The sequence below is a fragment of the Salvia hispanica genome, chromosome 1, assembly GCF_029641045.1.
Source record: "Salvia hispanica isolate PSC_SH4W2 chromosome 1, Shi_PSC_v1, whole genome shotgun sequence".
Lineage (NCBI taxonomy): Eukaryota > Viridiplantae > Streptophyta > Magnoliopsida > Lamiales > Lamiaceae > Salvia > Salvia hispanica.
Genome location: NC_142692.1, coordinates 45,296,844 through 45,314,898, shown reverse-complemented (window position 1 = coordinate 45,314,898; position 18,055 = coordinate 45,296,844). Strand labels below are relative to the sequence as shown.

At 34.9% G+C, this 18,055-nt stretch overlaps 3 long non-coding RNA genes across 3 annotated transcripts; 1 reads left to right on the top strand and 2 right to left on the bottom strand.

The window, feature by feature from the left end:
* Nucleotides 1–5,521: 5,521 nt before the first annotated feature.
* On the bottom strand, nucleotides 5,522–7,041 carry LOC148933919 (uncharacterized). Its single transcript, XR_016134736.1, has 3 exons — nucleotides 6,755–7,041; nucleotides 6,505–6,662; nucleotides 5,522–5,698 (listed from the first exon to the last, which is right to left on the bottom strand). It is a non-coding gene; the product is annotated as an uncharacterized LOC148933919 (long non-coding RNA).
* A 6,350-nt stretch (nucleotides 7,042–13,391) lies between these two features.
* LOC148933918 (uncharacterized) lies at nucleotides 13,392–14,522 on the bottom strand. Its single transcript, XR_016130728.1, has 2 exons — nucleotides 14,116–14,522; nucleotides 13,392–13,673 (listed from the first exon to the last, which is right to left on the bottom strand). It is a non-coding gene; the product is annotated as an uncharacterized LOC148933918 (long non-coding RNA).
* LOC125197286 (uncharacterized) lies at nucleotides 13,609–16,183 on the top strand. The gene is made up of 4 exons (XR_016130727.1): nucleotides 13,609–13,751; nucleotides 13,834–13,905; nucleotides 15,435–15,498; nucleotides 15,970–16,183. It is a non-coding gene; the product is annotated as an uncharacterized LOC125197286 (long non-coding RNA).
* Nucleotides 16,184–18,055: the final 1,872 nt, after the last annotated feature.

Genomic DNA, 18,055 nt, shown 5'->3' with positions numbered 1-18,055 from the left:
TATGTTCCGGCTTCCAATTTTAATTTTTTTTCACGGAAATGACTGTTGTGGCCTACCAAAACTACTACGAATATGTGATCATCAACCAAAGTTACCAGATCTCAATTTAGAGCCTAAGATTTACCCAGATTCATCCCACTCATGAGTAAGCGAATGAGGAGTATCGTCTTATGGATCACGATGATGATTTTAACCACCAGTACTTACTTGGAGCCCCAATGTTTTTCCTCTTTCTGACAAAGAATTTGATTGACTCGTATTTCGAGAGTATTGTACCATTTTGTTCATTTCTTTATGCACCAAGTGGTGGTTCATCTTTTAGTAAGCATAAGTTTGAGTCTTGCCCTCATCTTTTCAAACACCATTGATTGATGTCAATATTCTTTGACTCGTTCCTTGTAAGAGTAGTGACTTTCATGAGTTCTACCAACAAATATCATCTCTGAAAAAATTATGCTTCTCAGGCAATTAACTTTCAAAAATAGCTTATTACCCTTGAATATCTCATTGTTCGTACTATTTCTCAATATATGATTTCTAAATACTTTTCTTACAAATTTAAGACATACTTTTTCCACAAGACTCTTACACGTATCGCCTCATGTTCAAATTTTTTCTGCAACTCCAAGTTTAAATTTTGAATTTTACTTTCTCCCTAAGAGAGTCGCCTTGATTACCTATGAAAGACTTGGAAAGCCATCAAATTTATTTTCATTATTCCATATTATGATGTGATGAATCAATAGTCGATACGACTTCACAACAATTGTCTTTTTTTCAAATTCTTCCATTAATTGAGCATGTCGGGGCTTACTCTGATAGATACATCCTCCAATGTTCTCTCAACTCTTTCAAACCTGTTTGGTCAACTGAATTGACAGTCAACTTTGAGAAGTTCTTCATAACTTATTTCATCTACCAATCTTCCAGAAGAATTTTCTACTAAGCTCTACGGATATAGCTTAGACCTTGTGAAAGTATTTGTCTTTGCTGAATGGATGTGATGAGCCCAATTGAACCTAGTTTTTGCTCTGTTATTGAAAATCAGTAGTTGCAAGCTACATGTAAGAGGTTGTTACGAAAACCCATGATCGCTTGATCAGACTAGTGACGGTCATTTTATTCTTCTAGATAACCTTGGAATTATTTCAAAATTCCAATCCCCTTTCAGTATCAACTCACTTTATCCAAGTTAAGACTGGTAAATCCCTGAGTTTCCTACATGAGGAATGCACGAAGAACAATGGTCTAAATCTTTTAAGATTCATAAAAGAAGGAAGTTCCCTTAGGCAGACATGCACAAATGTGATGCACCGACCAGAAGGTCGACATAAGTAGGACATCAAGTTTTATATATATTCCAATTCATGGCCTATTAGAAGTAAAAGGCACTCTGGTGGGATCTTCATGGATAGAAAATTGATTTAGTCCATTTGATAATGATCGAGTTGTTTCGTCGGCCCGAACCGAGGAATCCCTTAGATATGATGCAAAACGGATCTTGTTCTATCCTTAATCTAAGATTCCTTTATAAAAAAATTTTGAATCGGAGTTTGAAGAAGAGGAGAGGCAAGGAGCCCTTGACCTGCAATAGATAGATGAAGATTTATAATTAAGTACCACTTTCGATGACCCTCTAGAAGAGCGAAAGCACGTTATAGTGCGCTTTCAAAAAAAAAAATGTAAAAGTCCTCATAGATCCTTACATCTCGTAGATCCCTACATGCATAAGTAGTTAATTTATCGATATGTGGATGTAAATCATGTCAAAATAAAGTTCAAATGGAAGAAATCGACAAGGTCGAAACAACCGGCACAATGCTCACAACCACAAGTAATGGAGATGCAACCTTAGCAGCCTCCCCCACAACTACCTTAACTGTCGCAGCAACAACAACCCCGATGACCGATACTACCCTTAAAGGCTCACGCACATGGTATGAGAACAAAAGAAGCCAAAATGGGGCCAATGGAAGCAGGAATGACCATACTCCTCGATGTATCCATTATTCTCTTATTTGTACGGGTGCATTCCACTTTTTCGTATCAGCACCCTGCATAGAGACTTTAAACATCCAAATGAAGCAAGCTAAACATAAAATTCGAATGTCGTTGCCAATAAGAGAAATTGTAGAAATTAAACGTGTTTGCCCGAGTGTAGAAGTCTTATGGGAGAGCTTTAGATCACGACCAACAACATGAGTGTCATGTGAATGTGGAGCACCGACATGATCCTGTGTATGATTTGACTAACCCAGGACTACGCTGCTATACTATGCAACCACGACCAATTTCTTTCCAAATCCCAGGAAAAGAACCAGCACGCTCCCATGGGATCACAAGGGATAAGCAAATATCCCTAATAACCGCGACAGTCGTGCGGATATGTTCACTTGGGCTACCCTGTTTACCTAAACAAAACAAAAAAAAAAACGTAAGATAAATGAGTGGAGTGTATGTTTCCAGATGTGTTTCCCGCCAATCTACTTGGCTTAGCCCTAGATTAGTCTTTGGAGTTCGCCATCGATCTTGATCCCGGACCTGCACCAGTGTCGAGAGCTCCGTATCGGATGGCTTCTAAGGAATTGGAGGAACCTAAAGCTGCAACTTCAAGAACTTACGAATCTAGGTTTCACTAGACCGAGCGTCTCACCATGTGGAACACCAGTACTTTTGGTGAAGAAGAAACATGTGTTACTAATAATGTGTCTTGACTATTGAGAGTCGAACAATTGACCTTAAGGAACAAATACCCGTTGCCAAGAATTTATGACCTGTTCGATCAACTTCGATGAACTATTGTCTTTTCAAAGATGGATTTACAGTCCAGCTACCACCAACTAAAGATTTGACAAGATTATATCCCAAGGACGACTTTTCAAACCTGATATAGCCGCTACAAGTTCATTGTGATGACCTTTAGCTCGACAATTTCGTCCGCAATATTTATAATTCTCATGGACCGTGAACAACACCCATAAATGACAAATGTGTATTAGTATTAATAGACGTCGTGCACATCTATACGAGGAACAAGAAGAAACACAAAGAAAACAAACTGATTACCTTGGTAACACTAAGGTTTAAAAGTTGTATGCTAAATTTAGCAAGTGTGAGTTATGGATCAACGAGTTGAACTTCCTCTGTCATGTTGTGACTACCGAAGGAATCCAAATGAATCTAACAAAAGTAGAGATCTTGTAGGAGTTAGAACCTCCTACAATACTTAATGAGTGACGAAGCTACTTTAGGACTGGAAGGGTACTATAGATGATCCATTGAAGGATTCTATAAGATTTCAAGAGCGATGACGTAACAACTTAAAAAGCGCACCAAAATTTCGTGGACCTCAGACTTTGAAGAGAGTTTTCATTAACTGAAGAAGAAGCCGGCCACGTCGCCAAAATTTTTTTTTAATTGTCCCAAGAATGGAGATAAGCTATGTAGTTTACTTCAATGCGTTAAGGAATGGACTCGACCGCCTCATCATGCAAAGCGGGAGAGTAATAGCATATCTACCATGTCAAGCAGGTTACACAAGCTCAATTACAACCCACGCGATTTGGAATTTAGTTGTTGTGGTGCCCGCCTTAATGAATTGGTGACACCCCTATGGAGTTCGATGTGAAAATTTCTAAGATAACAATAACCTCAAATATTGTCATGACCGAGACTTGAAAATGAAAAAAAAATAGTTGGAACTAGTGAAAGACAACGATTGTGGCATCAACTACCATCCCGGCAAGACCAATGTAGTGGCCGATGTTCTAAGCCAAACAACGTAACACTTGGCAGCCATGTTCACCCACAAGGAGAGATTCCTACGAGAATTCAGCAAGCTCAACTTAGAAATGGTGAGTGCCCCACAAACAGTAAAGGCAAGGATAGCTACTCTAGTGGTGGAGCCAGAATTGAGATAAAGAGCGTATTATCATTACGCAAAGGCAATACGAAGACTATGAAAAGTGTACGAGTAACGGTGAGGACCAATGGATGTGAGAACTACCCCGAGGAGGCAGATAACGCCCTCGCTTTTGGAGGGAGGTTGGGTGCACCCAATGATAAGAAACCGAGAGACAAGATTGTGAGTGAGGCTCATGACAAGCCCTAGACCGTACACCCTGGGAGTACAAAGATATATCAAGACCTAAGGCAAAAATATTAGTGAGACGGCATGAAAAAATGTATAGCATCAATTGCGAAGAGATGTTTGGCTTGCCAACGAGTTAAAGCATTGCATCAACAACCTTACGCGAAATTGCAACCTTTAAAATAATAATAATAATAAATAAATAAATAAATTTTGAGTGAATGTGGGAACACATAACCATAGATTTTGTGACGGGCTTGCCAAAGACCAAGCGAGCGAACACCGCCATCTGGGTGAACGTGGATCGCCTCACAAAGAGTGCTCATTTCTTGGCAATTTCAATTGCTTACGGATCCGAGAGTTGTCTCAACTTTATGAGCGAGAAATTGCGCGCCTACATGGTATCCTAACCTCAATCACTCTAGATCAAGATATGAAATTCACTTTGAAATTTTGGAGAAACCTACAAGAAGAACGGGGTATGAAACTAAACTTCGGCACTTCGCTCCATCCACAATCTGGCGAACAATCGGAGAGAACGTTTTAGACTCTTGAAGATACGCATCGAGCTGTCGTGCTCAACCGAGGTGGAAGCTGATGCAATCCTATTGTTTATAGATTTTTTTTACAACAATAGTTACGAGACGACCGTTAATATGACACATTACACCGTGTTGAACAAGAGGAAGTGCACATCATCGCTATATTGAGATGAAGTTGGTGAAAGATAGATACTGGACCTTGAAGTGGTCAACAAAATGGTCAAATAGTGCGACAAATCAAAGGAAGGATCAAAGAAGCAGAAGACCGACCTATAGTTCAAAATAGGAGACAAGGTTTGTTTGAAGGTATCTCCTCCTGAAGGGATGATATATTTTGGTGTAAAGGAAAAGCTTAGGCCTCGATTCATTGGCCCCTACGAAATCTTGGAGGAAATTGGACCTGTTGCATATCGTTTGGCGCTGCAACCAAGTTTCGGAAACGTGCACAACGTCTTCCATGCTTCGCAGTTACGAAAATATGTGTACGATCCGAAACATGTGATCCACCATGAAGAGATGATGTTAAACCCGGACTTGAGTTACGAGGCGAAGCTAGAAGCAATCTTAGACAGGAAGGTGCAACAACTAAGGAAAAGAAATCTATCACTTCGGTGAAGGTATTGCGGAAGCATCATGGATACGAAGGAGCCACATGGGAGCTGGAGGACGAGATGAAAGAAAAATACCCGGAACTGTTTGAATAGACCCTTACAAATTTCGGGACGAAATTTTTGTAAGGGGGGAAGAATGTAACACCCCGACTTTTTATTACCCTAATACTTAGAAAATCGATCTACATATATATATAGGTTTCGCGTCTAATTTTCTTTTACTTCTCGTTATGATTTATCGTTGTAAAGTATATTTTGAATAGTGAATGAGGATAGTATTATTACAAAATACTATAGTATTCTCATAGTCCGTTTATGAAAGACCGAGCTTCAAATAAAAGTTCATACATGTTCAACATCGAGTTCAACGTTTGACTAGAGTGAAGAAAAATAGATAAAAGTAATCTCCATGCCCTTCGGATCTTGCGCAATAGTCCCGCCTTGAACCTCGATACCTACACGAATGGATAACAAGCGTGTTAAATCAAAACGAGACAATCGACGAAATCAAATCACATCAAGCACGTTTATCAAACGGCGGCTCACGTTTTCCAAATGACGGCTCACGTCTTTTTAAGCGACGAGACATAATATTCTTTCCTTTTTAGGTAAAAGGAATGGTTGATTAACCAACTTGCCTCTTATGGCAAAAAGTCCATAACCTTTGGACATTTCACCTCCACATATGAATCAAGTTTTAACCATATAAACCCATGCACCTTTCTTCCTTATAAATATCACATCATATCATCCTCTACCTTTTGGCTCCTTCACAAAAAAAAATTCTCTAAACAAAATTCTATCAAGATGAGGATGCATATAAGCGTTTGAAGAAGAGGAGTCAAATTTCCTACACACTACCATTCTTCTTCTTCTCCTTTTTCTCAAGGTAAATTCTCCTAACAATTGTTTTTCTTACTACATTGTCATTTTCATATTACAATTAGTAAAGCATGAACATTTGAAGCCTCCCATGTCAAATACCAATTCTATACCACTTCCTTCACCCTCTTTAACATTTAGAACTTTTCATCGAACTTAAAACCACAACTAGAGCTTGATCATTGAGGAATAAAGTGCTTAATACTCAAACCATATTATTATGCCTCTCCCCTAATGGTTTTCATACCAATTATGCATATGACTTCCTAAAATAGAATTTGCCTTAACTATAGAAAAACTTAGACAATGAAAACAATTAAGCAATGCCTAAACTCTTAGAGAACTTCATCGCACAATAATAACGATCTTGGAAAGTTACCTCGTGAGCGAAGAAGCTGCCGGACCCCGGGGATACTGCCCGGCAATGGCCCACCGGCGACGGCGGCAATCCGGCGACCGACGGCAGTCCGGCAACATTTCGGCGGTTGTCCGACTTTTCACAACGAAATTAATCCCTTTTTCACGATCTATCCAAATCTTCACATTTCAAGACTTAATTGTTAGTCCTAAGCCTTCAATTTAAGAAAATAAAGAAGAAGAGAAAGAAGGGGAAATGGGGGAATTCCTACCTCTCTCGGTCAACGGCGATGAGACCGCCGTGTACCCGGCGGCGACGGCGGCAGCGGCCCACCAGTGACGGCAGCAGCGGCCCGGCGGCGACGGCGGAGGTGGCGGTTCGTGGCGGCAGAGAGAGAGAGGCCGAAAGAGAGAGAGAGGCCGAGAGAGAGAGAGAGAGAGAGAGACCAAGATAGAGAAAGAGGGGAGAGGGGAGACGTGACCGGCGGCCGGCGACGCTCGCCGGCGACGGCAAAATCGCCGGCAGAGAGTGGCGAGAGAGTGAGATGTTGGAGAAGGGGAGAAATGTTTTTTTTTTGAAATAGAAGAAAGAAGGGAGGCTAATTTCTTTTAGTGCTTTTAGGGCAACACACTTTTGGGCCTCCCCTTTGGGCCGAATAATTTTAGTGAAGTATGGTCTTTTAAACTTACTAAGTGTGGGCCGTTTTTTTAGAAGAAAGGTGGAAGTTGTGCTTTTAAGTCTAAGTGATGAAATGAATCCTTATCTCTTAATTTTGGTTTAATAGTTCTTAAATTGTTTGAAGCTTTTAAATAATTAATCTTATGATAAATTAATGTCATGCCCTCCTTAATTAATTAATTAAATTTCTTGAAGATAAGAATGTATGGATTTAATGAACCCTCTCCCAAATAATTATTTAATTACTTTAAGGTTTCTTATAAAATAGAGATCCACTTTTCTTAAGTGGAATGAAGTGATCTTGATCGCACCACGAACATAGGACGCATACTCCATGTAGGATCATTTCATGTCATGCACCTTATGTATGTTCATAAAACTAATTTAAATCATTATACTCTTTCAAGAAGGGCGTGTTCGCGGAGTTTGATTACCCAAGGTCGAGCTTTTGTAGAGTTTTACTTGGAAGCTTTGAGGTGGGCTTTATATCCAACACATTAAGTGTGGATAAAATTATCAAATATATGAAATGATTTTTGTTTGATAAAATTGCACTTACTTTTTTTTCAAATGTTATCGTGCCATAAATTATTTGTTTTATGATGCCTATCTGCTTGGCGATGCCAAATGAATGGATGAATGAAACGAATTCGGCTCCAACAGGACCAAGATCCTATTCGAGTTAGTGTACACAAAGGAATGGACCGTGAGTCATCGTAAGGGTTGGCCGGTCAATGTGATCGTGGAAGGTGGCCACCTTCCCGACACACAATGAACCATCAGATATGGCGGATTGATGGAATGAACTTAGCTTGATCCTACTAACGTAGAAAATATTATGAATCAATGCCAACTCTGGAGGTAATGTTAACCTATATGCCAATGGTCCAACTCTTCCAACAATGTCTCACGGTTCAATATAATGAGGACTCAACTTACCTTTTTGCTCGAATCGCATGACTCCTTTCTGAGGTGAAACTCACAAAAAGAATTTATCAAGACTGAGATAGTAAATCGCGGATTTCCATCAATATATAAGATACTCCCTCCGTCCCGGAGTATTAGACTCACTTCTTTTGGGCACATGATTTAAGAAATTGATATTTAAATAGTTAAAGTGGAGAGAGTAAAGTATGAGAGAGGGAAAAAGTAGGGGAGAGAAGAGAGAAAAAAGTAGGTGGAAAATAAAATAAGATAGATGCTTTTTGCTAAAAAAGGAAATGAGTCTAATATGTTGGGACATCCCAAAAAGGAAAGTTGGTCTAATACTTTGGGACGGAGGGAGTACTAGAATACCATATAAGCGTTCCTGCAGATAATGATGTCAAATCTTCAAAGAATAAATAATGTCGCTAATAACAGATTTTGATCAGAATAAGAAACCCCATGCACTTGCGATTGTTACGACACATATAAACTGTCCATTAAGTCAAAGATAACCAAATCCATGTTTCAGCGCATCACTATAGCGCATCACTATAAATAACATAATATCTTATACCTGCGGAGATAACCAAAATAGGTGACATATTCAACCGATGCTTCCACTCATTAAAACTCTTTTGATATGTTTCACTCCATATAAAAGAAGAATACTGTCGTACTAACTTCATTATCAATTGAATAATAATCGAGAAATATTTCCAGTTGAAAACCAGTTCAATCTTTTGTAGATCCAATTCTATTTCACGACCTGACACCACGTGTCCCAATAATACCACATGTTCTAGCAAAAACTCACATTTACTCAACCTTGCAATAATCTGTTTATCTCACAGAACTTGTAATACTAACTGCAAGTGATTAACATGATCATCTGTACTTCATGAATATAATAGTAAGTCAATAGAAATAATCACTAACGGATCCTGGAATAGTTGAGAGAATTTGTTCATCAATGCCATAAATAATTGTAGATGCAATAGTTTATTCGAAAGGCATAACCAAAACTCATAATGGTCGTACGGAGTTCAAAATGGTGTCTCTACAATATTCTCTTTAGCTATCTTCAACTGATGAGATCTTGATCGAAAATCAGTACTCAAAAACAGTTGCATACCTTGAAATTGATCAAATAAATCTTCTATTCTCGGTAATAGATATTTATTCTTCATTGTCACTCGATTCGACTTCCAATAGTATATATAATGTCGCAGTGTATCATCTTTCTTCTTCAAAAATAATATTGGTGCTCTTCAAGGTAAAACATTAAGTTATACATATCTCTGACAACTCTTGTAACTGTTTCTTCAACTCTTGAAACTCTAATGAAGACGGTTGATAAATATAAATATAAATAAATGCAGTGGTCAATAGAGAAATATGTCTCCTGATAAGGTGAAAATCCAGATAAATCTGTACTACCAATAAATCGAAAAGCCGATCTAGATAATATAAGAAAACCTTGAAAAATATATTGATTACCGTAAAATATCACCCGATCCCGTCTCGATGATTATATTACCATTTCTTTTACTTGACAAGATACCTTGGTTCGATGAAGTGAAAACCAATCTATACCCATAATAATATCAAAACTTGTGTATGAATAAGAGAATCAATATCTGCCGGCAACTCAATTGAATTAACTCGCAACACGTTCTCTAGAAAACCATGTATATTGAAATAATGCCAGCTCATAATCAACAAACTTAGTTCCTTGATTAAAGACAAAACCTTCTCTGCTTCTTGTCACCATACACTTCTTTGCATATATTTAGCATTGAGTTCTCTAGAAAAATCGTCTGAACTGAATACCAGAATACCAGAGGTTGTATCATAGCTTGTGGGACTGTTTCCCACCAAGATTAAGTATTGCTTCAAAGAAGAGATACCCTATAATCAAAACCTTCTTCTGACATACAACTCATCTGATTGAACACCGGTTCTATCACTTTTAACTATATCCCAGCCTCAATCAGATTAGTCCCATAAAATCAACAACTTCTACTCGAGCTCTTTAAATTTTCTACCTCTTTACCTCATCACTGGTCCATGCACTCTTTGTTCTAAAAGCCTGGGTAATCCCCATATGATACAACATATATATGAAATGCACTATATAATTAATTGATGATGCAGGGCGGCTGACCCTTCTCTCCTCGGTGACACATGTTTATGATAACACAAATGCAAATGAAACTTATAACCAAAATGTATCATATGATATGCCTGAATGCTATGTCCCAGCGGGATTCTATCCCCGCTCTGATACCACCTAAAACTGTCACACCTCAACCCTTATGACATATGCACTTACTATAAATAAATTCAAAATTTTAAAATAAATAATCTACGTGTCAACTACATAAAATCCACATATTATATCAGGTACATATTTCAAAACTTTCTGAAAAGCAGTGGGGCCCTCTCACCACTCTATATATAACACATTTATCTACATGCATAAATGATGAGGGAGAGAAGTTGCCAAAATGCGTCAGCCGCCGACCCTTATAATAATTGTAACTCACGTCAACCCACGAATCATTTATATCTTATTCCTGAAAAATATTAGTGGTTTATATGAGCCACAACTCAGTGCATATAAACCTTACCTTTTATTTCACACACATATATCAAACTCATTCTTTCATCAAAATATATCACCGGAAGTGATAAATATCATAAACAATTTAACATTCATATGCATATGCCTCTCCATTCTTTTTATTATTCTGTGACACATCAAGCCTGGTATCTGCCCGGGATTTCCATTGTATACGACCCGTAGGTCCCTTTTCATTATTTGACCTTTCCATGAAGGCCCCTCTTTGCTTTTTGACCTTTCCACGAAGGCCCCTCTTTGCATATTGACCTTTCCACGAAGGCCCCTCTTTGATTTGACCTTTCCACGAAGGTCCCTCTTTGCATATATTCTTTGACCCGTAGGTCTATTATCATTGAATATGACCCGTAGGTCTTTTTCCATTGTATATCAGATCCAGAGCAAGACTGTCACATATCCTCTTTAATTCCATGGTTCAAATAATTCCAATACCATGCATCAATCATATCCATTGCACCAATTACATACTCATATATTCCATCAATTAACTCCAATACTATAGATAAACATATCCATTGCACAAATCATATATCCACATCACATTTCACCATCAATATCAAATAACACATAACCATTTAGTCTCATATCATATAATTCAAATATTCACTTCAATTTAACACATAGCAATCAATCACATAAAATATGTAAAATTAAAAGTGTGATTTATACACACCTGATTATGAGATTTTATTCTTGCCTCAACTTCCTTTTCACTTCATAATTCTTGATTAAATCACAGTGCATGCTCGATGATATATTTCTTGAGTTTATTTGTTACCAATGCTATATAGCGTCAAAATAATATTTGAATGGATGAATGAGTATGTTCCCTCAGAAAAACTCAACTATCGTCCCTCTATATATATACACAAATGATAAAGCAATATATAAAATTTATAGTAGCTTAAATGAATCACATATAGGTTTGCTTAGCTATTGAGTAATTATCCACGTGTAAACATATACCTATACCGTCATTCAAATACATATAACATACTAATATTTAAATTTAGTAAACTATTGTATATTAAAATAATAATAACTAGTGCACACATATATTTTATTCGATACTAATACGTATACTATAATTCTGGTTAAACAAACTAGCTTATGTACATATACTTAGTACACGTACAAATATATATATATTCAAAAATAATAGTTTCATGCACACGCATTCACATTATTACATATGTATACACTTAAATTAACTATTTAATACTTTAAAGTAATATATGTAGATATAATATTTATTATGCAAAATAATGCATATTTCGGGTTAGGGATGTCACAGAAAATGGGTATAAAAGACTCAAAATAGTGAAAAAGGGTATGAAATGATATTATAATACTCATACGTAGAGGCTTACAATGCATTTTTTTAAACATGGGTGCCTCTAACATTCGACTTGTCGTACGTAGAGGCCAATTTTGTAGTTCACTCTTTTAAAAATAGCAACTCTTTCTATTTTAGCCCGTTCTTTAAAAATAGCAACTTTCAAACTTTCTATTTTAGGAAATCTTTACACCCATATACATCAATTTATTTACCACTTATACCACTACAATTAACAACTTAAAGTAGACTCCATCGTCCACTAATATTAATTTCATTACTTTTTTCTCTCCTTATCTCTTATTTTACCAATTTTTCTCCCTCTCTCTCTCTTACTTTACAAAATTGTGCATTAAAATTCGTGCCGTTTCAAACCTCTCTATTTTTAAAAAACGGAGGAAGTAATAAATACTATGATTTTAATTGCATAATATCAAATAAGCTTTTATTTAAATAAAATAAGACTTTTTTAATTAGCAAAAATTATTATTGCATGCGCTATTAAATATTTTACAGAATCTTACATCTAATCAAAGTCTCATTTACAAATTAGTCTTATTATCATATTTTATTTTAAGAAAATTTTATTTAATTACAAAAAATATTAAGTATTTTTTAATCCAGAAAGTCTTATTTGTTCTAACTCTTCAAATCAAAATGTTTAAGGCGATTCATCAAATACTTTCCTGTAGGCAGAAGATTTACATAATCCCGTAAATTATTATCAAATTTCGAAATTAATTTTTTTTCCTAAAAAAATAAGGATACACTTTGCATAAACACACAATAAAGTTGAAAAAAAAGTAAATACCCCATTGGCCGGTTTGAACCCACGCCTCTCCTCTTTAATACGTAGAGAAGACTAATCATATGAATTGATTGGAGGTTGATCTACATATATTATGACGATATTTTCAGGGGCACTCTATAGTCTATACTATTTGGGTCGCAATAAATAATTGATTAAAATTGATGAACAATATCACATTACAAGCTGGAACTCACTAAAATTTATTAAATTAGCTTTGAATCATATTTAATTTATTTATTTTTTAATAAATAATTTTAATAATAATATTTAAAACATAAGAAATACTAGTATATAAATATAATTGTGATTAAGAAATAAGAATTTCATATATTTCGTTTGATGATATAGACTTTTGCATAACAATTGGCATAAATATTAATTAGTTTATAGTATCTGTAACATCCAAATTTTTATTTGTTGTTTAAGATGTCGTTTGTTCTTTTAAACCCAAGCTCTTTATACGTTTGAGGGACTTGATTTACGACCAATGGAAAAGATGGGAATGGAAACAGATATGCGACATAAACGCTAGAAAATAGATTTGCTTTTTGGGCCAAACAATTATTGTTTCCTAGCCCAATTGTTTATACGAATTGAAGTCATTTGATAAATCAAAATAAATTCTTTGCAGCCCAAACTTAACTCAAAATTCTTCCACTCTCAAAACCCACGGTCCACACTTCCATCACCACAAAAATCTCAACCGCCATCTAAATCAGTTTCTATGAATGCAGATTTTATATCTATATACTCCGTCTTCTACTCTTCAGTCACATTCTTCTCCATTTATTCAAAATCTGAGAAAAAGTTTAGAGAAAATCGTGAGTTATTCAAGAAACTTCCTGCAATTGCAAATTTGTATCATCCAACAAAAGGTATAGCCATTCAATTCAATTCAATTCAATGAAACTTATCGCTGGCTATTGATTCCATAGCACAATTTTCTCGATATCACAGTTTAAAGGAGAAACGAGAGAGATTTGTTTTCAAGTCCTCCTGCTGCTAGCAATTTCTTTCTGCCAATTAAAGGTATATCCTCTGTTATTTATGAAATCTTCCATGTTTTATCCCATGGCATATTCATTCACGGTAGTTTCATCATAAGCATGGGAACAAATTAAAAACCCTTCCTTTCGCTTCCTTAAGATTAAAGTTTTAATCTTTTCACTCTCAGTGCTTGAAATCGGTCAATTAGAATTTAACAAAAGTTAAGAATGGGAAAGGGGAGAGAGAGCTTACCGGTTGTAAGAAACGGAACTGCCGACGGAGGAGCTGGCAGTGGCTGGATTGCAATGCGTTGGCGACGACGGCCAGAAGCAGCGGCGCTGCCCGACGGAGCTGGCCGTCTGGAGCGGCGGCGAGGCAGTTCCAACTCTGCCGAGTTCACGGAAACAACAAATGGTGAGAGAGAGAGAGAGATTGTGCGTTGTTTTGGAATCGGTAGTTTGTGTTTTGGGACTTAAAATTGGGAGATAGGAATCAGGATTGAGTTCTCTACAATTTGGGAATGAGTTTGTTGTTGTGAGGGGTGAGTCAGAGAGAGAGAGTTTTGAGATTTGCAGATATAGAGATAGAATTGAGAGAGAGGATACGTGGGGTGGCTGAGAGTATTTTATGTACTCCTTAATTCTTTTTCTGTGAAAATTTTTTCGGCTTCATTATAAGCCCATTTTACTTCATTATATAGGTTTATTATTTCATTCTATACTTCAAATGCTTCTACACATCCTTCATTCCAATAATTTATTACATTATTCCATGTGTTTATTAAACCATATTAGCGTCATGGCGTTGGTGATAGATATTGTAGACATTTACGTACTGGAATGAAGTAAAAATCTACTGGAATGAAGTAAAAACCTACTAGAATACCTACTGGAATGAAGTAAAAACCTACTAGAATGAAGTAATAACCTACTAGAATGAAGTAATATATTCTGGAACGAAGTTAAATCTTCGTAACATGTTAGTATGGCTTATTTACCTTCAGATGAATTAAAATAGGCTCGTGATGAAGACGAAAATAATTTATAAATTTCTATATCTTATCCATAAAAAACTAGATCTAAAAGCCCTAATTTGATAGGATTCAATGGTTCAGTCTTTAAGAGTGGATTTGTGGATAATGGGACTCTAGTACTATATGTTCATGTGTTGGGTATGGAGTATGTACATATGGTGACAGAGAGTAATTTGATAGTTTTGTTTTGATCTTTTTGAATTTTTAAATGAGAATATATACGTGCATTGGTTGGGAGTATAGTACGTATTTCCTTATTTTGTTTTATATGATTTATTTGGGCAATTGAATTGTTTGCTAATTATTATTGGATTTTGTTTGGGCCAATTTAATAGTACTTGTTTAGTTTGGGGGTTTTATTAATTATTTTGGGCAGTTTACTTGTAAATCAGAAAAATATGAGAACGTTATATATTATGTGTTTTCTAAATGAAAGAGCGAAGAATGATTTGAACACACGCATGTAGGATGCATGCATCGCTACAAAATAATTTGTATTGTAAAGTCTAATTTTTGCATATCATGTTATTTCGAAAAGAGTGATCTTTTGCACGTCTTTTGATGTTGGAACGGAGAGGTGATTGGGGAGTTAAGCTTGTGAGGTGAGCTTTCTTTTTAAATAAGGGCTATGTCCTAAGCATGTTATTTTTTAAATGATGGGAGATATGTTTGTCATGCCATATTTTTGTGTTGATGTGAGACCTATCTGAAGTGGCTTTTGCCATGTATGGTTAATCGAATTCGGGTCTGACTAGGGAGTGAGTCCCTACTCAGGCTGGTGTACACCTAGTAGATCGTACGCTATCTCTTTGAGTTGGCCGGTCTAGTGACTTGGAATGTGGCCACATTCCCTGTCATGTAGTTCAGATATGGTATGGTGATGTTGATGATGTTGAGGTTGATGGTGATGATGATGTTGGTGAAATGTTTTAGTGACTCGGGCCCTTCCAAAGTTAAAACTCCGAGGTCACTCGTTAATGGCATGATAAACAATTTATAAAAATGTTTTCGGCATGAGTCTACTGAGTGCATCAAGTACTCAACCCTGCATTTGTTTTAAAAAAAATGTGCAGGTTGAGCGGTGACGAGCGCGGCGGGTATTGAGCATAAAAGTGAAGAATATGTTGTGTCTTCATACATAGCAGTATTCTACTCTCGAAATGTTTCCGCTGAGTTGTTGTCTTTCTTTTGAGTTCTTGTATTGTTGAGATAATATTCTTTTGAGTTGTTGATTGTTGAGATACTCTAATTTTAATCGAGCTATATATTATTTCGAGCTTTGGTCGAGTTGTGTCTTTTTCCCCTTTTCTTTAACCCTCCCCTAGTCGCGATTCACCGTGTTTTCTATCCTTAGAAAATGCAGGCGTGACAGTATCTTAATTAATTAAAATTATATGGAATATTATTTTGTTATGTATATTATTTTATTATATTTATTTCGTAGATATATTATTTATTTTGTAGTATGTTAAAATTATTCTATTTTTTATAATTTATTTTGCATTTAATTCTATGTACCAAAATAAACATTTAAAATATTATGAGATCTATATTTATTCTTTAATTATATATGTGGTAGTATAAAATGCAAACTTCATCTTTCGAACAAACTCCAAACTATGATCTGAACTGTTATATTTCAAGATATGATGTCAACCGATGACAAATAATGTCAACACAAAAAGTCAACACAACGTCAATCGGTTGACAATCTTGACGTTGCATTGATACTTTCTGTTGACATTATATTATCATCTGATGACAACAAATCTTTAAATCTGGCGGTACAAATAATACTTTTGTACTTATTATTTAAATTAAAACCAATTTTATTGATAATTTATACTCAATTATTAATTTTAATTAGCGTCAATTTAATTAAAATCAAATCTTGAAATCTAAAATTTTTTATTTATTTTAAAAAAATAATTATAACAAGAAAATAGATTCAATTAATATTATTTAATTTTTATATATTTTTTATATGAATAATATGTATATCAGTATATGCAATTTAATACTGCATGTTTTAAGGTACATGTTACCTAATAGACATTAGTGCTACATGAATATTATTATTAATACTATTTTTATTAAATATATTAAATCTATAGATATTTAATTCGCCACCCCCCTTAAGGATACATGATAGAAACTAGATGTACGTATCATGATTGTTATTAGTAGTGCTAGCGTTATACACCATAATGAAATTCAATATATTTGATTTAAAAAATGAATCAAAAGATCGAATTTAAAAAATAAAAACTATAATTTTATTATTAAATTTTAATATTAATAATTTATTACTTTTAATAAATTTAACTTTATTAAAGTCAACAAATATTGATTCTATTAATTATGCATATTATTATCATGATAATAAAAATTTTCAAAAATGAACTACAATAAAAGTCCACTAGTTCTTTGAATTTAATTAGAACTTTCACTCGCACTATGTTTATAACAATTAATGAAACACATATAGGATACAGTTACTTCTATTCCCTATATACATTTAATTAAACTTATAAATTAAACAAAATAAAATAATTTAAAAAGATCACATATCGTAATTAGATATTATAAGTATAGAAAACATACAAACAATATTTATAACATAATTATAATTTAGAATTTTTTTTAGTATTTTTATAAGTTGAATTAAAATTTATGGTGTATTTTAATCTACTCGGCATAAACTTAATTTAATCTATATCACAATTATAATTTGTAAGTATTTTAAATTACAAGTTCGAATATATTTTATAATATTGTAAATTTGTAACATCATATAATAAAAAAGAATACAAAATGCACCATACGATTTCATACTCTATTCTTGCATTTTAAAACACAGGATTTCAATCCATAAAAGATAGGAAGTTGATGAATAAATCAAAAAAATATGGAAGAGAGGGGAGTGAAAACTGCATATACTATTTTCGAGCAAAATGTGGAAGAGAGATGAGAGAGATGCCATTTTTTCAGCAACAGATTTTAAAGGATATATCAGTAATATACTAATTTGTTTAAATGATAATTAAAATTATGAACCGTTCCAATATGTGAAATGTCTAAAAAATCCAATTATGTACGTAGAAATTATCTACATTTATCACTGCTCTTCTATTTATACCTACTAGCTGACCACCCGTG